We start from the raw sequence: 21005 nt of genomic DNA, 5'->3' as shown, positions 1-21005 counted from the left end.
AAAAAGCACTGAGTGCCTGGTATTCCTTGTAACACCTGGTCCATGGCCCGCTGCCAAATCGCTGGGGCACTGGCAATGCCAAACACTAGTCTGCTATACTGGTACAGGCCCTTGTGTGTGTTTATGGTCAGATATTTCTGCGAAGGCTCTTCCACTTCCATTTGTAGATAGGCCTGTGCAAGGTCAATCTTGGAGAAACGCTCACCGTGTGACAACGAAGCAAAAATATCGTCAATGCGTGGGAGTGGATACTGCTCTGCATGTATTACAGGATTCAATGTCACTTTAAAGTCCCCACAAATCCTTACTTTATCAGTTGTCTTTTTTCCCACAGGTACTATAGGCGTTGCCCACTCAGACCAGTCCACCTTGGATAATATTCCTTGCTCCACTAGGTGTTGGAGCTCTGCTTCCACTTTAGGGCGTAAGGCATATGGAACAGGGCGAGCCTTGTGAAATTTTGGCGTTGCGTTGTCTTCAAGCTCAATCCGTGCCTTGATGTGTTTTAGGGTACCGATGCCCTCTCTGAACACTTGTGCATGTTTATCCATTATCTGTGTCAGTTGCACGTCTGCACACAGGTTCTTGTCCTTGGTGGCGATTTGCATGGCTTTTATGTCATGCCAGTTCAAACGGATGTGCTTCAACCACTGTCGTCCAAATAATGGCACGCCTCCATACTGAAGTACATATAACTCAAGGTTGCGCCTTTGGCCCTCATATGCCACTTTCACCTTTAATTTTCCCAATGGAGTGATCCGCTCACCTGTGTATGTTTTCAGTTTAACACTGGTGCGTTTCAGTTTCACATCAGGGAAATGCTCCTTGTAGTCTTGTAAGGATATGATAGACAGTGCAGATCCAGTATCGAGTTCCATTTTGAATGGCACTCCATTAACTTTAGGTGTCAGCCATATGACTTCATTGTCATCATCTTCTGTGGAGTATAAATCAAGACAAGCCAAATTCTCTTCATTTGAGTCATCTGAGTCTGTCTCTGTTACTTCATGTACTTTGTGGCTGCTTTTTCCTGTTCTCCTCCCTTGTCTGTCACTGTACCTTGATTTACACATTGTCTGGATGTGCCCCCGTTTATTGCACTGCCTGCAGTCTTTATCCTTGAACCAACAATCTGCAGGATCATGTGACTTTTTTCCACATCTGTAGCAAGGCTGTGTTTTCTCATTTCGTGTTTTCTCATTTCGTTGGTTTGTGTGGAACTTGTGCACTAACCTTTCTGCTTCATTGTGTTTGCCTTGTAACTCATTTGCATCCTTTGTTGCCGTTTCCATTGATATGGCTATTCCCAATGCACGAGCCAGTGTTAATTTGTCTTCAGTCAGAAGACGTCTCTGGATGCCTTCGTTGTGCATCCCGCACACAAGTCTGTCTCTCAGAGCGTCCGATAGCCCGTCTCCAAACTCACAATGCTCTGTCAACCTACGGAGCTCTGCAATGTAATCCGATATGGTCTCAGACTGTGATTGATTCCTTTTGTGAAAACGAAAACGTTCTGCTATCAGCAGTGGTGTTGGATTCAGATGCTTCTTTAGAATGTCTGTGATCTCCGTAAACGTTTTGGTAGCAGGTTTGGTGGGCGCAATGAGACTGCGGAGTAAGTTGTACGTTTTAGCTCCCATAACACTGAGGAGCACCGCAACGTGTCTCTCCACTTCAATTTCGTTAGCCACACAATACTGTTCAACTCTTTCCACGTAGGAAGTCCAATCTTCAGCTGTACTGTCAAAACTGTCCATATGACCCACAGCCACAAATCCAGCCATGTTCGCGTTGTTTCCAAGTCACTTTTACCTCGCTCTGTTGTTTATCGTCGGAGCGTCGTTCCTCCTTCTTGTTGTTTCTTTTCTTTTCTTTTTCTTTTACGTGCGTTTGTTGCACTGTAGATTCGTATAACCTCGTCGCCAGTTCTGTTATGTTTGTTCTCTTACATAAACAGCAAATAAAGACTCAAACAACGTTTACTGTATATCCATTGTTTAGTAGTAGAATCGCGCACTTATTCATACAGGGTTACAGGCACGTCTCAGCGTGATGACGTCATTCCTTGTCTTAAAGGAACAAGGCAATAATGTATGATTGAACCACATACATAACAAGTATATAGTGTACATTTAAAGCATTCAAGTAATTCCGTTTTTTTTTTTTTCTCCTTGATGTTTTTTGTTATTTTATGCTTTGTTATTTCTGATGTTGTTGATGTTGTCTATATCATTGTTGTTTTTAACCTGTCTGTAAATGACTTTGAAGCTATATGTTTGGAAAGGTGCTATATAAATAAAATTCATTCATTCAAGATTCCAAGATTATTAAAGACCCGGATGCTACTGTAGATAGGAGATTGTTGAGGGCAGCGATTCGGGAGTCCCAAGTTGGTGTTGGCTATACCGCATCGTTACATTATGCAAGTATACAGCCTAGAAGTAAAATATGACTTATTTTGGCCAGGGGTGGATTAACCCTTCGTAGTGGCCGGTGCTATGACCTGTTTCGGAAACAAGTCTGGCCTCACCCAGCATTCTTGGTGGTCAGACCTTTCCTGCTAAATCCTCAGTCAGCTACCTTGGTTGCTTGCTAGATCGCAGTCTGGTTGATGATACTATGACACCAAGGACCATGAGAAAGGTGAACAGCAGAACAATATTGGTAACACTTTAAAGGTCGGGTCTACAATGCATTATAATCACATTTATTATGCATTATAATGTGCTTATAATACATTATAACACTTTTTATAACTGTTTATAATCATGTATGACAACTAATGGTCATAATGCATTATAAAAACAGTGGAACAGCACATCATAACTACCTTAACTTAGTTATAAAGTGTCTAAGTTGTTATGCATACGTTTTTACATTTTTACATTTATGTCAAACATGTGTTTAGCAAAGATCTGCTGGTCACAGACAGACACACGGATACACACTGTGCAAAACATAGTCTCTGCCATGCCTTCGGACTGGTGGAGACAAAAATCTATGAAATAAGTAATACAAAGTAAAAGTGTAAATGGGTATGAAGCATTAACCAGTGTGTCAGAGTTTAACTCTACCAGAGCAACTGTGTTGTTGGAGCCATTTTACCACAGTAACTACTACATTATGGCTACATAAAGAAACACTGCATTGTAAATGAGAAATCAATACCTAATTTCCTACAATGGGTTCAGCAGCTATTGTGTTGCACGTCTGCACGCCTGTGTGTTGGCTGTGAAGGACACAGGTCTCCAATCCCTCATTTGGACATAAAGGGTTTTTTTCAGAGGCAAATGACCACAATCTGTCCTCAGCGGACTCCCTGGACTATTGCCGTTAATAACCATCCTGATGGCAAAACGCCCATCTGACACCACATGGCAATATGACACCACATTGTGTGCAATACAGCATTAACATTTATGGGATGAGAGGCGTGTTACATGCTCATTGGTTGGCCTTTTACTTTAAAAAATGATTATAAAAAAGACAGGTGGTGGATTCGATTCCGAGGTAGAGCGTTGCTGCTCAAAATGTCATTACCTTTGAAGATTGGAAATCATTTTAAAGACAACTACTTGGTGTGCAGATTTTACGGTGTCAATGTAACTCTGCATATACCTTCACCACGATGACCTGCATCGGGTCAGTTGGGATGGTGAAGTGTCCGGCGGGGTCTCCACTGATGATCCGGTAGACGGCGTTCCAGTTGGGCGAGTGAGGCTGGTCGGCATCGATCACAGTCAGGTTAGCCACTGCCACGTCAACCCTGTTTCACCGGTAAACTGAGAGAGAGAGAGAGAGAGAGAGAGAGAGAGAGAGAGAGAGAGAGAGAGAGAGAGAGAAGAGAGAGAGAGAGAGAGAGAGAGAGAGAGAGAGAGAGAGAGTTGGCTGGAGCTGCAGCCTTCTGGGATCTTTCACTTTCCCTTCCATTCCCAATTGCCATCCTAGCCTATAGAGAGCAATAATTTTCCATGGATGGAACGTGTAGAGACAGACAGAGGGCTGCAGTGACAGAGGCTCAAGCAGCTGTGTAAGTCTGTATGAGAGGTTTGAAGATGTCCTCCCGCTCTACAAATGTGCTTTGTCCTGATAAGCCTAATGAAGAGTGAAGCTCTGTCTGTCATCTGTCTGTTCTGCTGGGATTGATCAAAGCTATATCCAGACTCAGGGGATTAAAGCAGAGAGAGAGAGAGAGAGAGAGAGAGAGAGAGAGAGAGAGAGAGAGGGGACCGTACAATAGTGACATGTACCCATCCAGACATACGTCCAATGTCGTCCATCAAAAAACATCATCCATCCTATTCATCACATCTCACCGTAACAGGCTTGTGTGTTGGGAACAGGCAACAAGAGTTACTGAGCTGCTTATGAGTGTAGGATAACAAATGTGTCAGGAGAGCTGTTTCAAGACTCTCTTAAATTACTTTCTTAAGTCAACACACACGTCTGGGTTGTCTCAACACATTGCACTGAATAAAGAGGCATGCATTGGGACACTTATGTAGTATGTAGTTATGTACAAGAGCTTGGAAGCAGCAGGCTATATTTGTACATCTCCAAATGTTATGATCAATTGAAAACGTTGGACCCTCTTGTAAACAAGTGTAATGCTTTATGGTGTCGTCCACTCACAGTTAACAGTTTTTGTATTGAGTTGTGCTTGAAATGTACTGTAATTCTGCAAACTGTTAATAAATACTTCAATCAATCAATCAAAATGGATTCTTTTGTGGCCGTTCTTACCCCAACATACATACATACATATACATACATACATACATACATACATACATACATACATACATACATACATACATACATACATACATACACACACACACACACACACACACACACACACACACACACACACACACACACACACACACATACCCAGCCGATTACCCAGCCAAGGACCAAACATACCTTAGTTACGTCATCAGCCAATCCCTGATTGGCTGAGCGACGCCACGGACATACGCAGCCAGTCCCTGATTGGCCGAGCGACGCCACCGTCATACGCAGCCGATTACAGTACTTTCTGCTTGCGCAAGAAATTACTCCAGGACCACAGACAACTCCTACACAAGTTGTGTTGTAGACACCAGCGGCACGGAGAGCTCCTACACAAGCTGGTATGTGTTGACACAGCACCACGGAGAGCTCCTACACAAGCTGGTATGTGTTGACAACAGCACCACGGAGAGCTCCTACACAAGCTGGTATGTGTTGACAACAGCACCACGGAGAGCTCCTACACAAGCTGGTATGTGTTGACAACAGCACCACGGAGAGCTCCTACACAAGCTGGTATGTGTTGACACAGCACCACGGAGAGCTCCTACACAAGCTGGTATGTGTTGACAACAGCACCACGGAGAGCTCCTACACAAGCTGGTATGTGTTGACAACAGCACCACGGAGAGCTCCTACACAAGCTGGTATGTGTTGACACAGCACCACGGAGAGCTCCTACACAAGCTGGTATGTGTTGACAACAGCAGCCACGGAGAGCTCCTACACAAGCTGGTATGTGTTGACAACAGCGGCACGGAGAGCTCCTACACAAGCTGGTATGTGTTGACACAGCACCACGGAGAGCTCCTACACAAGCTGGTATGTGTTGACACAGCACCACAGAGAGCTCTCACACAAGCTGCTGTTGAGCGGTGCTTGTGTGTGCCCCCCATACACTATGACATAGTGGGTGCCACAGTACACTATGATGTAGTGGCAGCCAAGTCTATGGACTTTTTACAGAACTTTGATCATGAAATCATGAAAGGCACCGCTCACTTCACACAAGTGTGATTTTCCCCAACCCTGTTGAATGGGCTCTATATGGGCTCTATATGTTACCACTTACCAATGATACTAATGAAGGCTCTGTTCCATTTAGTGTAGCACAGTGGTTCTCTGACCTTTTTTGAGTGGTGCAAACCACTCCAACAACCAGCTTTGTCTGTATGTTTGTGTACCTGTGTACCTACGTGTCCGTGCAAAGGTGAGCATGGTTACTATGGTTAGTGTGTGACGTCACTGACATAGCTGATCAGACTATATAAGACCTTGCACCACTCAGTTCACACAGGTGTGATTTTTAATTCAAAGACCCCCATAACTTTGAGAGTGTACAAATGGAACCAAATGCAACCTTAGGGGGGCATTTGGAACCCCCTCAAGGAACCATGAGTGTTTCACACTGTTCAGCAGTGTAGACTCTGTAATGTGAGTGTAGAGCACTGGTGTAGCAGAGTAAGCCAACATGCATAATGTCAGCACCCTGACTCTGTTTGACCAGAATGGAAGAGAGCCTTGATTAGAAAGAAGGGAGAGGCCCAATTTCTGTCCAACATGGTTGCTCTGCATAGAGCCTATTATACGTAGCTAGCAGATAACGTCCCATATAGCGGGAGGGTACGAATATGTAGCAGGCAGAAAAAAAATTAAGAATGAGATGCATGAGATTAGTTGAATTTTTTGAGGGGCCCTATAGCCTCTGCTATGTTCAGATATTAGTGTAGATTTTCGTTCTACACAAACATTAAATTCCCATTGACAATGAATGGAGAGTTTTATATCATATCATGTAAATAGGCATAGTGTCAGACTGACCTCATGCTTCCTTCTATGCATGAGGAGTCCAAGCTGCTTTTTTTCACCTGACAGGGGAGAGTTTCCCCGGCCGGACGTAGCACGTGGAAGGAACACGTTATTCCGACCAGTTCCTTTCCCCTCTATCAGGCGCCCCGGCTGGCCAGGGGGAGGTAGTTTAGAGACTCAAGATTACGGCATGTTTTTGTGAGGGTACCTACCCTATAGGGGAGAACATGCAAACTCCAGACAGAAAGGCCCTTTCCCCAACCCCACCTAGGGTATGGTCACTGATGACACGGAGGAGAGAACACGCCCACAGCGCCCACAGCGGGAATCGAACCCCGGACATTCTAGCTGTGAGGTGACCACTCATAGTGTCTATTTTACGTCATGATGATGTCCGATTATAATTGACAATAAAAGGAGAAATTAGGTCAAATGTCCGCCAAATATGACGTAAATTTGTGGCAACAGGCAACAGCCAGACAAAACCATTCCCTGAAGAAGACCTACTAGGTCGTTGGATTCTTGTCAATAAATATACAGCATAGTGTGCAGCCTTTTTCTTATTTTAACAGGCAACAGCCAGGCATTCTGATTGGCCAGTATGAGATGATGCATGATGATTTATGATGATAAAAGCGCCCCTCACTTCACACGGGTGTGATTTTTTTATACAGATAATGCACATGCACCCCATCTCTCTCTCACACACATGCACTCACACACATACAGACACACAAAGACACGTAGGCCTAAGTAATCTATCGACCATCATGATGTTAACAGGAGTGATAACATTACAAAAGGTCATTGTGAAGACAAAGGTAAGAATCAAATAGGAAATTAATATAATGGAATGATTCTGTGTAACAGTGAACACTGAAGGAATTAGCCCGATCTATACTGTCTGTGATGCCAGGATAAATAGCTTAATGGTATGATGAAGAGTCTCTATACATCCAGGTGTCTGTTTAGCTTCAGGCTTAGCTTCATTTGTGTGTGTGTGTGTGTGTGTGTGTGTGTGTGTGTGCGTGCGTGCGTGCGTGCGTGCGTGCGTGCGTGCGTGCGTGCGTGCCGTGCGTGCGTGCGTGCGTGCGTGCGTACGTGCAAGGATAGGTCTTCTCGGGTAGATAAGGTGCTTAGCACTGCAACTGTAATCACAGCAGCTGTGGCAGTACCTACCTGCAGCAGGCCTAGCTCTAGGAAGGCGCTATAACAGATCAGCATTACCATTTACCCTGGGGCCATTAGGACCCACACGGTGATGAGCATGCGCGGGTGTGTCAGCGTGTGTCAGCAAAAGCGTACATCACAGAAAACTGCTAGCGTACATCTCACACAGCAGGGGAGACTAGGGAGCAGGAGAGAATATGACAGAAGAAGGAGAAAAGTGAGGAGGTGAGCACTCCAAAGGGAATTATAAAACAGTAAATGCAACTCTGGATTCAACAAACAAAGACCCACAGGAAAAAAATACAATTAAAAGAAAGTAACAGAATTAATGTGACACATCCAAATGCTTACGCCGGGGCTCCACCGGACGTGTTGCGTCTCCGTCGTGTGCGTCAAAAAACGAACCGGGGCAATTTTAATGCAGTCACGCAACGCAACGCAACGCGGGCAGTGGAGTAAATTATGTCATTGATTAAAAAGGGAACATTCCCTGACGGTGACGGAGACGCGACGCTGACACGCCCGGTGGAGCCCCGGTGTTACTCACTTTAGTTAATGAAGTAGATTGAGGGCAGGTGAATATAGAGTTGTCTCTCTATTTGACAGTTTATATCTGATTCTTTCCAAATTTAACATATTTCCTGATTCAACCACACATTAACCACTGAAGGTGTAAATTGATTGGAGAAATTGAATGGATGAGCACCACCAAGTGGTTTTGAAGAAGAAGAAGAAGAAGAAGAAGAAGAAGAAGAAGAAGAAGAAGAAGAAGAAGAAGAAGAAGAATAAGAGAATGAAGGATTGATTTATACAGTAGCAGTGAATCACAGACATGGATTGTTGTGAATGAAAAGTCTTTCTTGACATCCCCAACCCGCACCCCTCGTCTCCATTAGGATTCTCTTGTGACATCAGAATAATGGCTAAAGGTGGAGTGCCATGATTTTTTTTGTCCCCTAAAACATGATCATCGGGTATATGATTATACTAGGAGAAAGATGATTTTCAAAAAGGTGTACAGCATTTTGTTAAAATGACATTTTGATGTGGACATGCCAACCAGTTAATTAAGTATGCATACCTGGTTTGCCTGGTAGGTGGTGATGGGTGGTGATCCACCTGAACTGAAGCCGCATCTGTTATAATAATAATCCCCCATGATAATGGGGAAGGGGTTAGGGGAGGGGGATGATATCGTGATGTCACCATATCACTGTCATTTCGATTGGGCCTTTTGACCTGGGCCTCGATTGGGCCTTTTGAGAAACAAAAAAATACACAGGGAAGACATATTTCAATATTCTAACCACACCTGGGGGTCTATTAGAGTAATGTTAACTCCATAGACACATACAAAACAGAAAAAGTACAAAACTCACGGCACTCCATCTTTAACGCAGTGACCAGTAATAGATTAGTATTATCTAACTGTATTTCAATGTTTTTAAGTGCATTTCCATCATCGCCACAGAAACAAGTTAATACTATCATGGATATTGATGATGAATTAACTTTAGTGGACGACTTGGAGCTGTGAGGAGCTGAGCACTTTTCACCCCATAAATCATCCAGTTTAACAGTGGGGTAACATAAAAACATTTTGTTGAGAATGCAGGGCCATTATGCAAATATCTACTGTTTGCAGTAAACCCCATACATCTACAGTATCAAAGTGTCCCACAAATAGGAAGTTTCAGGGATTTGTCTTTAATGTTGATGATTAATATTTAATTATGCCTATCAGAGGCTGCCCTATTTTCCAAGGCGGCTGTGCACGCGTGTGTGCGTGCGTGCGTGCATGCGTGTGTGCGTGCGTGCGTGTGCACGTTAGATAGACCATAGCCAGATAAAGCCGGATTTTATAGACACTCTCTTGTCACCTCCCACCTGGACTACTGTAATTCCCTTCTTTTTGGTCTCCCCCACAAACTCCTCTATAAACTCCAACTAGTCCAGAACGCTGCTGCCCGTATCGTCACCAGAACCCCTGTCACCAGTCACATCACCCCTGTTTTACACCAACTCCACTGGCTTTCCATCAAATACCGTATCGACTTCAAGATCCTTCTCCATACATTCAAGGCCATTCATAACCTCGCCCCACACATACCTGTCTGACCTTGTCCACGTAAACATTCCCACCCGGTCTCTTAGGTCTGCCTCCTCCATCACTCTGAAAGTCCTCCCAGCCCGTCTCTCCACCATGGGGTCCAAGAGCCTTCAGCCGCTCTGCCCCCCACCTCTGGAACTCCCTCCCCCCTGATATTAGAAACATGGACTCTATCACCATATTCCAAACTCACCTCAAAACCCACCTGTTTAGGCAAGCATATGGCTGACCTTTGTTGTCTTCTGCTGCAAGCTGTGCCTTAGTTTTGTTTTGTTTTTAACTGTGTTTTTGTATTAACTGTTTTTAACCTGTATGGCGGCCTTGAGTGCCCTAAAATGTATTATTACTATTATTATTATTGTTATTGTTATTGTTATTGTTATTGTTATTGTTATTGTTATTGTTATTGTTATTATTATTATTATTATTATTAAAGATATTATGGATTATGGATTTAAAGATGTTTATTGCACCATATGATAATGCAGAAGGCATGTAGAAAGTGATGGGGGATGAAGGCATGAGCGTTAAAGGGACACTTCACCCCATTTGCAACCAGATCTTATTTTAATGATGTTTGGGAGACAAGAAACACTTTCCTGGGGTTTTTATGTGTGTAATATGTGTTTTTAGATATCCTTCTTGGACTACAATTCCCATAATGCTTTGGTTCACTGCTCCTCCTTGCGGATAGGGGGAGGGCTGTCTTACTGAGACAACATGTAGTCCAGGAAGTAAGTGAGCCCAGTGTCCATGACGCCTGCTTTCGAACCAGACCGCAAATGAAGGAGGCAGCTGACAGCCAGGCAGCGCTGTTAATATTGGACAATGACAAATGCGGCTTCATCTTTGGGGACAACACAGCATCACTTTGGTGGGGCCGCTGAAATTCCGCTGGACTCAAGTGCTGTTTGCTGCTCTGATACTGGATGTGTCCCCCCTCCCCCTCCCCCCTCCATCTCTCCCTCACTCTTTCTCTCTCTGTCCAAGAGTGTGGTTAATGGGCAGCAAGAAGGACAAGGCTCAGAAGCTGCCTTTCGGGATAATGCATCTCGTCACTAGGATTCTCAATTACACTCCCAGCATCTCTCTCACCTGCTAATTACTGAGTAAATATCCCAATTAGACCGTGACTCCACATCAGGAGCCTCTCGGCTCCGTCTCACCAAGACACACGACTCCAGCCTCACATGTGCACCCTCATTAACACCGCCACTCAGCAAGTATAGACAATGACACACACACACACACACACACACACACACACACACACACACACACACACACACACACACACACACACACACACACACACACACACACACACACACACACACACACTTCTTCATGTGTCTGGCCGTCTGTCCCATCAGTGCATATACGCACATTGCTCTCTCTCACTAATTAATCAAGGGAGTTATATATAGAGCTCTTCTGCGGTGACAATTAACACCACAACATCCTAGACCTTCCTCTGGAGGACTGCCATCGTCAAAGCTGTCACAAGTCCAGCAAGGAGCCTCGCGGTCCTTCAGCAGCAAAGTAGCACAGTATGTTAGGAGACCGAGGGAGAGACAGGGATTTGGATGAAGTCAAGGACAGTGCTGACAAGAGCAGGCCCAACGGCAGTGGACATAAGTGTTCTGAAATGTAGAACCCCCTTATATATATACACGTATGTATGTATGTATGTATGTATGTATGTATGTATGTATGTATGTATGTATGTATGTATGTATGTATGTATGTATGTATGTATGTATGTATATGAAGGAGCTTCACTTTTAATAATAAAAGCAACCAAAAAAACGTATTAAACACAACCATAACACATGCATGCCATGAACAATGGACTGACAAATGAGTACCACAGACGAATAACAGTCTAAGTCCACACTATTGATCCATAATATATAAATGATAGATAATGGTTCAGGACAACGAGGCCTTTTCGTGGAGGGGTCAGTCTGAAATTTGGACTTAGACTGTTTTTCGTCTGTGGTACTCAAATATAAACATAACCTACTTTATCATTCATTTCTAAAATGAATGGGACCATAATTTACTAAATACTGTGGTGTCTCACTCGTCAATCCCCGCCCAATAAGCAAGCGCCGCTCTGGAGAGAGAGGGAGGCAGAGAGAGGCGTGGACTCGCCAAGCCTTGGGACAGGTGATTGATCACAGGTACATCGCTAATCACCTGTTGGAACAACTCAATGCACCTGCACTCATCAACGCACCTGAGCGCATCAGTATAAAAGGAAGAACTCTTTGCCTCACCAACAGATCCACTCTCCAGAGACGAGGCGAGGCTGTGGGCAAGCAAGTTGGGCGGTAAGATGAGACAACCACTATTTTCATCATTCTATGTTATATCATGAAATCCGTATATTGACAGCGATCTCTATGTGTCTCACTCACAGGCAACATACCGGGCACGCGCGTGCATTAGACCGGCGTGTGCATTAGACCGGCTAAATAAGAAGTGACTAAATAAGAAGTGACTATCAGCTTATGGAAATGGAAGGAAAGCGACCAGAGTACACGGATATGGAAAAGGAGTAGAAATACGACCCCAGTACACGGCTCAGGGTGCACTCACACGGTTCATGCAATTCTCTGTGCTCGTTGGGTGTTGTGTCATGGCCGCCCAGCGGCCCAATGCATTTCCAATGGAGGTCACATGGTTTGACCCAACATTGTGTTGTGTGAGGGGGAGGGGCGCAGTCGTGCGCCCCTCCCCCTCACACAACACAATTCCATTGGAAATGCATTGGGCCGCTGGGCGGCCATGACACAACACCCAACGAGCACAGAGAATTGCATGAAAGGTGTGAGCTCAGCCTTACACCGAAGGAGTACAAGTACTCGAGTACAGGCTGAGTAGAAATACTTATCGTTCTAAAAGCCGCTCTCAGCGCATGTATTGACATTGGTTCAGTAGCCTGAGCGTACTCGTTATCTCACCTGTGGGAAGAAGAACCTAAGCTAAGGGGGGGGGCCTAATCTAAACCTATACCTACCGTATATACTCGTCTATGGAAATCCATACCTACCGCTGACGTCCAGCGACGAGGTCCAGCGACGAAGATCCTCCTCTCTACCTTGGAAATTAACTTTCCAATGTTAACCGCTTACCTTTGACTGCATTCCCCTGCAAAAGGAAAAGAGACACACACACACACACACACACACACACACACACACACACACACACACACACACACACACACACACACACACACACACACACACACACACACACACACACACCACATGTGTGACGTGTTGTTAATAGGTCTGTCAGTGGAGACAGTTTAGGGAGATGATCTGTCAGAGAGATTTCCTTACAGAGTCGTTGTTAGCACATCCGTGTGGACCATGTCATATGAGAATAAACACATTTGGATCTTGTCATAACTTATACAGCTCTATAAACAAGGTGACAACAGAGGGAGGCAATTTAATTAAGAAAAAGGTTGAGCTGTGTTTGACAAATGGCCACCGAGCGTCACATCTCTAAAGAATAAACAATGCGGTTTGGCTGTTCCTGCACAATAATCTGTACAAATATCTGTACTTTTGCTGCCAGTGCACCAGATATTGAATTCACAAATAAGATTGATAGTCATTTATTCCTATTATCTAATTCCATTTTAAGATATTTGTTTAGGTTTTCTTTTACCTTTATTGATAGATATGCAGTAGACTGACAGGAAATGGAGAGAGCAAACGTCGTCGGGATTGGTGGTCATTCATGTAAGGCTGCTGAGTATGTACAACCTTTACTGTGAAGTGATTTTATTTAGTTTTTATGTTGCATGTCATGCTGCAAAACAAGTTTCCAAATACAAAATAAAGTCGGACTTGAGCATCCAATAGCAAACAACATCTCAGCTTTGATATGTTATTTACAATAACACACAACCTCAAGTGTTCTATTGGTTAAATAGACCACAGACAAGAACAGAAGTAGGAGCACTGACCTCACGATCGAGACCTGCCGCCACAGTCACGATGTCTCCGGTCTCACTGTTGATGGTGAACATGTTGGGGATAGGGCTGTGTGGCATCTGGGACAGAATCCGGTAGCGCACCATGCCATTGGCCGTGGTGTTGTCATCAGCATCGAACGCAGACATGTGTCCATCACATATGGAAGAAGAAGCCATCTGTCAAAATGGCTATACTGTACAAGCAGGCTAATGTGATCATGTATTTGCAAGTAGTGTGTCTTCGAACAATGGAACGACCTGCCTGAAGATTTTGGAGAAGCAACAGTGTCAGGTTTTAAATCACTTCTGAAAGCACTTTTTTACAGACTAGCTTTTAATTGAAATGAATGCTATTGTTGATTCCTTTATTAGGCTTTATTGTGTGAAACGTGTGTTTATTATTGTATTATTGCATTACATGTTCCTTAACTGACTAAGACTATCATAAGTACACAGATAAAAATAAAAATAAAAATCTTGATCTGTTTCTTTTTACAGTAACTCAAATCTCTCTGTTATACATAAATAACTCAGTCTCTCTCCGCCCACTGGGTTGGAGGCCAGTCTAATTACCAGAGATAGTGATATCATGCCAGTGACAGCCTCTGTCCAAGGATAATTGTAACCGCGGTGCCCATTTCAAACTTCATTACATTTCAAAGCAACATTTGTCAACGCCTCGGCCAAAGGGAGTTATCTAATGGACTCTCTGGGACAACTGGGATGGCGGATATGAAGTGGCGGATTGAGAAAAGAGAGGAGCTGCACATTTGGTTTGATTCCAAGTTGAAACACTATGAATCTCCTATCCATCTCTTTTCCTAAAGATAGACACCGCCTGGGTAATTTCATTAAACTGCACTCTTTGGGGGTTTAAAGTGGACGCTTTGTACAGACGTCCTGCACTGTGCCTGATGGGATTATGTCGGGTTAATGACTCTACAGTTTTTCACAATCTTCTCAATATAATTTTTAGTTCCGTTCATATTTCAAAACCTTGGATACAATCTTCACAACGGCTAATCAAAAGTTTCAAAACTCTACAGATTTTTGTTATTTCTTTTTAATTGCTTGGATTTAATAAACAGAAACCAGAGACCATCCATTCACTGAATCAAATAACAAGTTCATTTTGGCACAACGTGCCATCAAATTTGGGCAAGTTTTCAGATTGATCTGAGACCACTTTTATTATCAAATGAAAGTTTATATTGTATTATATTGTATTGAAAGAAAGTAAAAATGCTCACTCAGAGAGAGAGAGAGAGAGAGAGTGTGTGAGAGAGAGAGAGAGAGTGAGAGAGAGAGAGAGAGAGAGAGAGAGAGAGAGAGAGAGAGAGAGAGAGAGAGAGAGAGAGAGAGAGAGAGAGAGAGAGAGAGAGCACTATGAGGTTAGATATAAAATAAGTCAGTGGTGCTGCACTGTGGTACATTTAAAACTCAATCTCCTTTCCCTCCCCACATTCCTCTCTGCTTTATGAACACTAATAGATGGATAAATGAACATCCAGCACAGGACATTGAGGACAAGATCCTCCAACTCTGCCTTGTAGCCCCGAACCCCTTTAACACAACCTTATATAATATCAGCTGACCTGAAACAGCCTTTCCTGAACTTAATTCCTTCCTTTAATGTTTTGTTGATTCATTACTTGTCAATTAATCCAGGGGTTCTCAACGTTTTTGGCCAGGGACCCCCGGAAATGCTGTGACAATGTCTCGGGACCCCCGCCCTGCCCCCTCCCGACCCCCAATATAAATTGACTGCTACAATAACCTTAATAATAGAGACAATACACCATAAATAAATACTGAAACCAGATATAATAATCATTAGGGAAGGTGTATGCATGTACTATATGTAAACTCTTCATTTCCATTTTCCAGCCATTCAGTTGCAAAAAAAAAAAAAACTTTTTGTTTCTTTTTTTTAATAATTTGGGGACCCCCCAAAATAATTTGGCGACCCTCCGAGGGGTCGCGACCCACGGGTTGAGAACCCCTGCATTAATCCACATGTGACTATACTGTACCTGGCTTGGAGCCTTCGTCCAGAGAGAGACTTTTTCTCTTTGACAGTGTGTTGAAACCTGCCGTTTTGCCATCTGTGAAATGTCAAAATATTTGTATGGTTTGTTTGAAAGAGAATCCTACAATCTCTCAACCCCCCTCTGACTTCAAACATGGCCAGTCTGCCCATCAGAAATTCTGTTCCCTGCCCTGCCCAGATTATTAGGTTTGCCAAATAGGATGCAGGGGCGGCCTTAATCTGGAGGCCAGTTTCAAGATCAAATATACCTATAATTATTCTGTTGATACAGGTTTATTGATACAAATAGTTTTGACTGTTCAATATCACGCACAGCCATTACTCTCAATTACGCAGCAACAACACCTCTCCTCATCCTGTCGTCCCTTCACAATAAAGTGTCCCCCCTTTACCTCCCAATGCTGCACATTTTACCCAGGTTATTAACAGGAAATAAGTGTAACTTAACATTGTGGGAGAGAGCAAGGCAGCAATATTGAGTGAGTGTCCAGATTTATAGCTATCTATTGATGCTATCTATTTATAGCTAAATTGATAGCATATCGTCTCATAACTACCCCTTCTGGAAGGGTCATCAGCTTGTCACATAGGGTCAATGTCTTTACTCAAACGGTCTAAATAATAACTCTGTGTCTTTTATAGTTTTTATTGTCGTTCAACAAACATTACATAAACACATGAACTAGCTTATCTAGGGTTAGTAGTTAGTAGTTAGGTAAAAAACCTGTACAGATGGAGACAGAATACATACATTTGTCACAATTACAGACAGGTTTACAACACATGGATAACGCATTATTCATCGCTTATTAATAGCATTTACATACCATTGGTCAATGTGCGCTGTGTCGGTTCATCGTGTAGTTACACGAGGTGTGGACTCATCTTGGTTGCAAATTGAATCTGGCTACTGAAACCGGCACAAGGCCTTTTAAAACCTTCCGTTCGGAAGGTCATCCCTAAAGGCAGGTCTAAACCAGCTTATCATTCAATTGGTTGCTGAAGCCCCTGGCATCAGCTCTCCCTGTGATTGGCTTACAGCCAACCTTACTATTGGTTGAGAGATCAGGAAGTATATTACCCACTGACATGTGCTAGGCTGTCCATGAGGACAGTGGAGAGCCATGAGGTGTTATCTCCCCATCTATGGCAGTTGTGAGGAAATAGTGGCTCTGTTGTTGACTTCAGCTATTAATGGCAGTTTGCCCCCTCTCTTATTCCTTTGTCTGACTACTCCAAGATTATAGATTAGTTCAACCCATGAAATTACTGCTTTAGACATTCAATGGATAATTGATAACTTGAGGAGTTTTAGTAGACAATCATTGATACATACAACAGTTCATAAGCACTGACATTCTCTCTCCCTTGAGATAGAGATGGAGGTGTCACATTTCACACCTTCCTGTTAACTCAGCAATGCCAGGGCTTGCTTTGGGGTGAAAGGCCCAGTGAAAGGCCCTCACTCCCATGTTCAGTACTGAAAACTATTGGCAAGTTATACAGTGCATATTTATTAATAGGAACCAAACGCTGATTACCTTACTCAGCGGAACAATGAGAGAGAGAGGGCCAAGGGTGACTGGGGGTTGACTGACGCCTGGTGGTCAGTCGGAGCTCGGAGCCCCCCCTGAGGGTGGAGGCCTGTTTCAATTGAAACTGGTGAAACATAGCAAGGCCTCCTATGAGGATATGATATGACACAGAGTTTGTCACAGCAGCACTCAGGTGCAATAACACATTCAGCAACTGGGGCCCACAGTGTGCAAGTGTTCTTTTTAGTTTTCATGTTGTATTTCTTTGCTTAGCACCTGCCCAACTTTGTTTGTGGACCTAAAATTGTTTTCTTTCTTCTTAAAGAGGAAGACATCTGTTGGATTTTCTGTGAAATGTTTCAATTCAATAAACATTCAAAGACATTAACTTTATTCTCTCCGGAAGTAGTATACCTTACCAATTATTATAACCCCATAGCATTGGATGGGGATGAGAAAGTAAAGTGAAAACATGCACACTGTACAGTATGTGGAAGGCTAGAGAGGTAAGTGGGAGGATGTAAACTTGTAACAATATATTTATTTATAATTTTTCATTTCATTTTAGGAAAGGAGAGTAGGTGAGGGAGGTCTTATGTGTCTCATGAGAGGACCACAACCTGGGCACCGCCTCAACCATGACAGCTAGATAACTGAAATAGCCTTCAGCCAACAACGAGGCATGTTTCCTTGTGGCAGGAAATATAATAAGGAGCATTTTCAATCGTCTTCCTCTCCTCAGACAGGTTGAAGTTACTTTCCAATTTGCGCCTCTCTGCCTGCTATCCTATGCCATCCTCTTCTCCACTGCCTCACCCTCCACCTCACTGCAATTCAGGTCTCTAAGGTTAATTTGACTTTACTTTTCTCCCTGTGCATTGTCTGACTGTCCTTCACCCAATATCTGCACATCACATCACACCACACCATAACTGTGTAAGAGCCAGGAACTTACCCCCTATCTAAAATTCAAACATCCATGACTTCTTAATAGCAATGGAATTATGAACTGTAGAAGCAGATCATTTGAAAGTAGATCCATCACTTGAAAGCCTAAATTAAAACTAGTAATTAGTAATCTAAGACCTGTGCCCGTCGGCCACCGGCCTACTTGGGAACGATGCAATTTGGGAACGTAGTATGCAATACCCATATAGCACCGCTTTAACCGTCTGTGTCCCTTTTGTGCCCATACTGTACTTTACTTGCATACTTACTTAACATATACTGTATAATATGGAGATCTCTGTATCTGTCTGCCTGCCTGTGTCTGAAGAGTGCAAACTGACTGTGAAAAGTGGACTGGTTAAGTATTCAAATGGCAGGTGTGGGGTTGCCATGTCAATAAATTGGCTGAGGCAGAGGCTGGGAATTCTACAGGTGAGGGGACTTGGGTCGCCAGTCCTACACATGCTGGGCAGACTACAGCTGACTATCAGTTGATTTAGTTGTTCTGGACCTGAAATAAATCGATCATTAATCTGAGTTTCTGGGTGAAACACATTCATGTTTCATTCCTGTGCAGAGCCAATCAAACAAAGATATGGGACACTGAACTGGAACAGGACATGGGTATGCCATCTTCTGAATTCACAATATCATGTGTGTTTTTCATAAACCAAAAAGTGGAAGAGCCAGCCGATCTTCTGAATTCACAATATCATGTGTGTTTTTCATAAACCATAAAGTGGAAGAGCCAGCCGATCAGCATCTGCGCTCAGGGCCCTGTGATTGACAGACGCTGATTGGCTCTTTCACTTTTTGTTTCGTGCAAAACGCCCACCTAGCGATTGGTCTGCAGAAGACGCGTGATAATGTGAATTCACGCGACCGGGATTGTTTACCCGCTAGAACACTCCTTCAGTGGTTGGGGTTTTACAAGTGAGTTTTGTACATTTGCAACATTGACATTCCAGTTTGGATTAGAGCCTTAGAGCGAGAGTGAGGCAGAAAGACTTAACTCACATCATATGGTACAACGAGCACTGCTCTTGATCCAGAGGTTTGGTGACAAACACCTTGCCAGCAAAGGGGTTGATTCTGAACACCTCTGGTGGCTGGTCTGCCTGTGATGCTGTAACAGATCGATATTTCCCTGTCTGAACGGAGAGAGAAAGAGAGAGACCACACTGTGAAAATGCAGAAAGTGGTAAATGGTGCATATAAAAAGTGGTTCACAATGTTACATTGTAAAATATACATGTCCATGTTTTAACTATTTTTGAACCCTATTGCGGTGCCCAACTGCTATTCTATTTCCCTCTCTATCTTGTACATTGTACAGACATAAACACAAATGCAAATACACACAGTATTAGGGCCATAGTGTATCCCATCTGTCGATGCCATACATACATGTACTGCAATATGTTTATTACTGCAACATGGGTTCATTACAGACCTGGAGCCCCATGATTCTTTTATCACACGATTATTGCTGCAATCAAAAATATTAATCATAGCTCGGTATTCCTCACATATAATATTATAAAGATTTCATTAGTGAAATGTAATATTTCTTGAAAGGACATTTTTACTCAACACATATTATTTGTTGCTTTTGTTAGGTGAAAGCAACATTGCTGGATAGAGTTTTGGCCATTTTATCCGGATCTAAAAACAAGAGCTGGCAGCCACCAAATTAGTGCTGTAGGAACCAACCAACACACGGACACCGGTCATGAGGATGTCTCACATTAGCATACAAGAAAAACGAAAAACGCTACTCAAGAAAAACGCAGGAACGCAAAGCACTAACGAGCTAGCCAGATGTATGGAGAACAAGGATGACTGGAAGCGCCAATGGAGGGCTCGTCTGAGGACTACCTTGAGAAAACCTAACCTAACCCAAACCCTAACCCTCACTACTAAATGATAATCCTAGGCCAATTTAGAATCTTTCACCAATTGTAACCGTACCCCTAAGACATTTCTTAGCTGTGAAAATGACTCCTGAATATCTTAACAAGGTTAATTTGGACAGATTTTACTATCCCTCATGGGAATATTTCATCCCCAAAAGCACACAAATAACAGACAATCGCACGCACACACGCACGCACGCACGCACGCACGCACGCACACACACACACACACACACACACACACAAATACCTAAACAAACATACAATAACATAGAGGCCTGTCATAACTGTACCAATTACAGTGTGTAGTGTGCTGGTGGTTCAGGGAGTGACTTTTCTGCAGTAGTAACTATGCCCAGACACTGCCACTTGCAGCAGACAGCAAAGTCACAGCAAACACCTAAAGATCTGAAATAGCTGGGCCCACCACAGCTTGAGAGCCCTAAACAAACTGAGGTGTTCCAAATAAACAAGTAGAGAGAGTATATGGTGAGGCTGTACAGGCAAGCAGAGATACAGAAGTGCTGGCCAACAGGTCATAACCTGAACTAGTTAGCTTTGCAGAAAGATCTTCGACGACAGACAGATGAAGACGAGGCTGCGATCTGCCGTTAGATCTTATAAAGCAAAACAAAATAAGTAAAGGACGTCCATTTCTGTAAAATAGTGCACAATG

General features: G+C 43.4%; 1 pseudogene across 1 annotated transcript in view; it reads right to left on the bottom strand.

The window, feature by feature from the left end:
* LOC306932818 (cadherin-4-like) overlaps nucleotides 1-14057 on the bottom strand; it is a 48567-nt pseudogene extending 34510 nt beyond the window's left edge. The window contains exons 1-3 of the transcript in view: nucleotides 13872-14057; nucleotides 5522-5604; nucleotides 3619-3766 (exon numbers count right to left, since the gene is read on the bottom strand). The product of the transcript in view is annotated as a cadherin-4-like (transcript). The remainder of the gene's footprint in view (nucleotides 1-3618; nucleotides 3767-5521; nucleotides 5605-13871) is intronic.
* Between the last annotated feature and the right edge of the window lie 6948 nt (nucleotides 14058-21005).

This window comes from Electrona antarctica (assembly GCF_951216825.1).
Source record: "Electrona antarctica genome assembly, chromosome: 2".
Classification (NCBI taxonomy): Eukaryota; Metazoa; Chordata; class Actinopteri; order Myctophiformes; family Myctophidae; genus Electrona; species Electrona antarctica.
The sequence above is the reverse complement of the archived record's forward strand: the minus strand, read 5'-3'. Positions and strand labels throughout refer to the sequence as shown.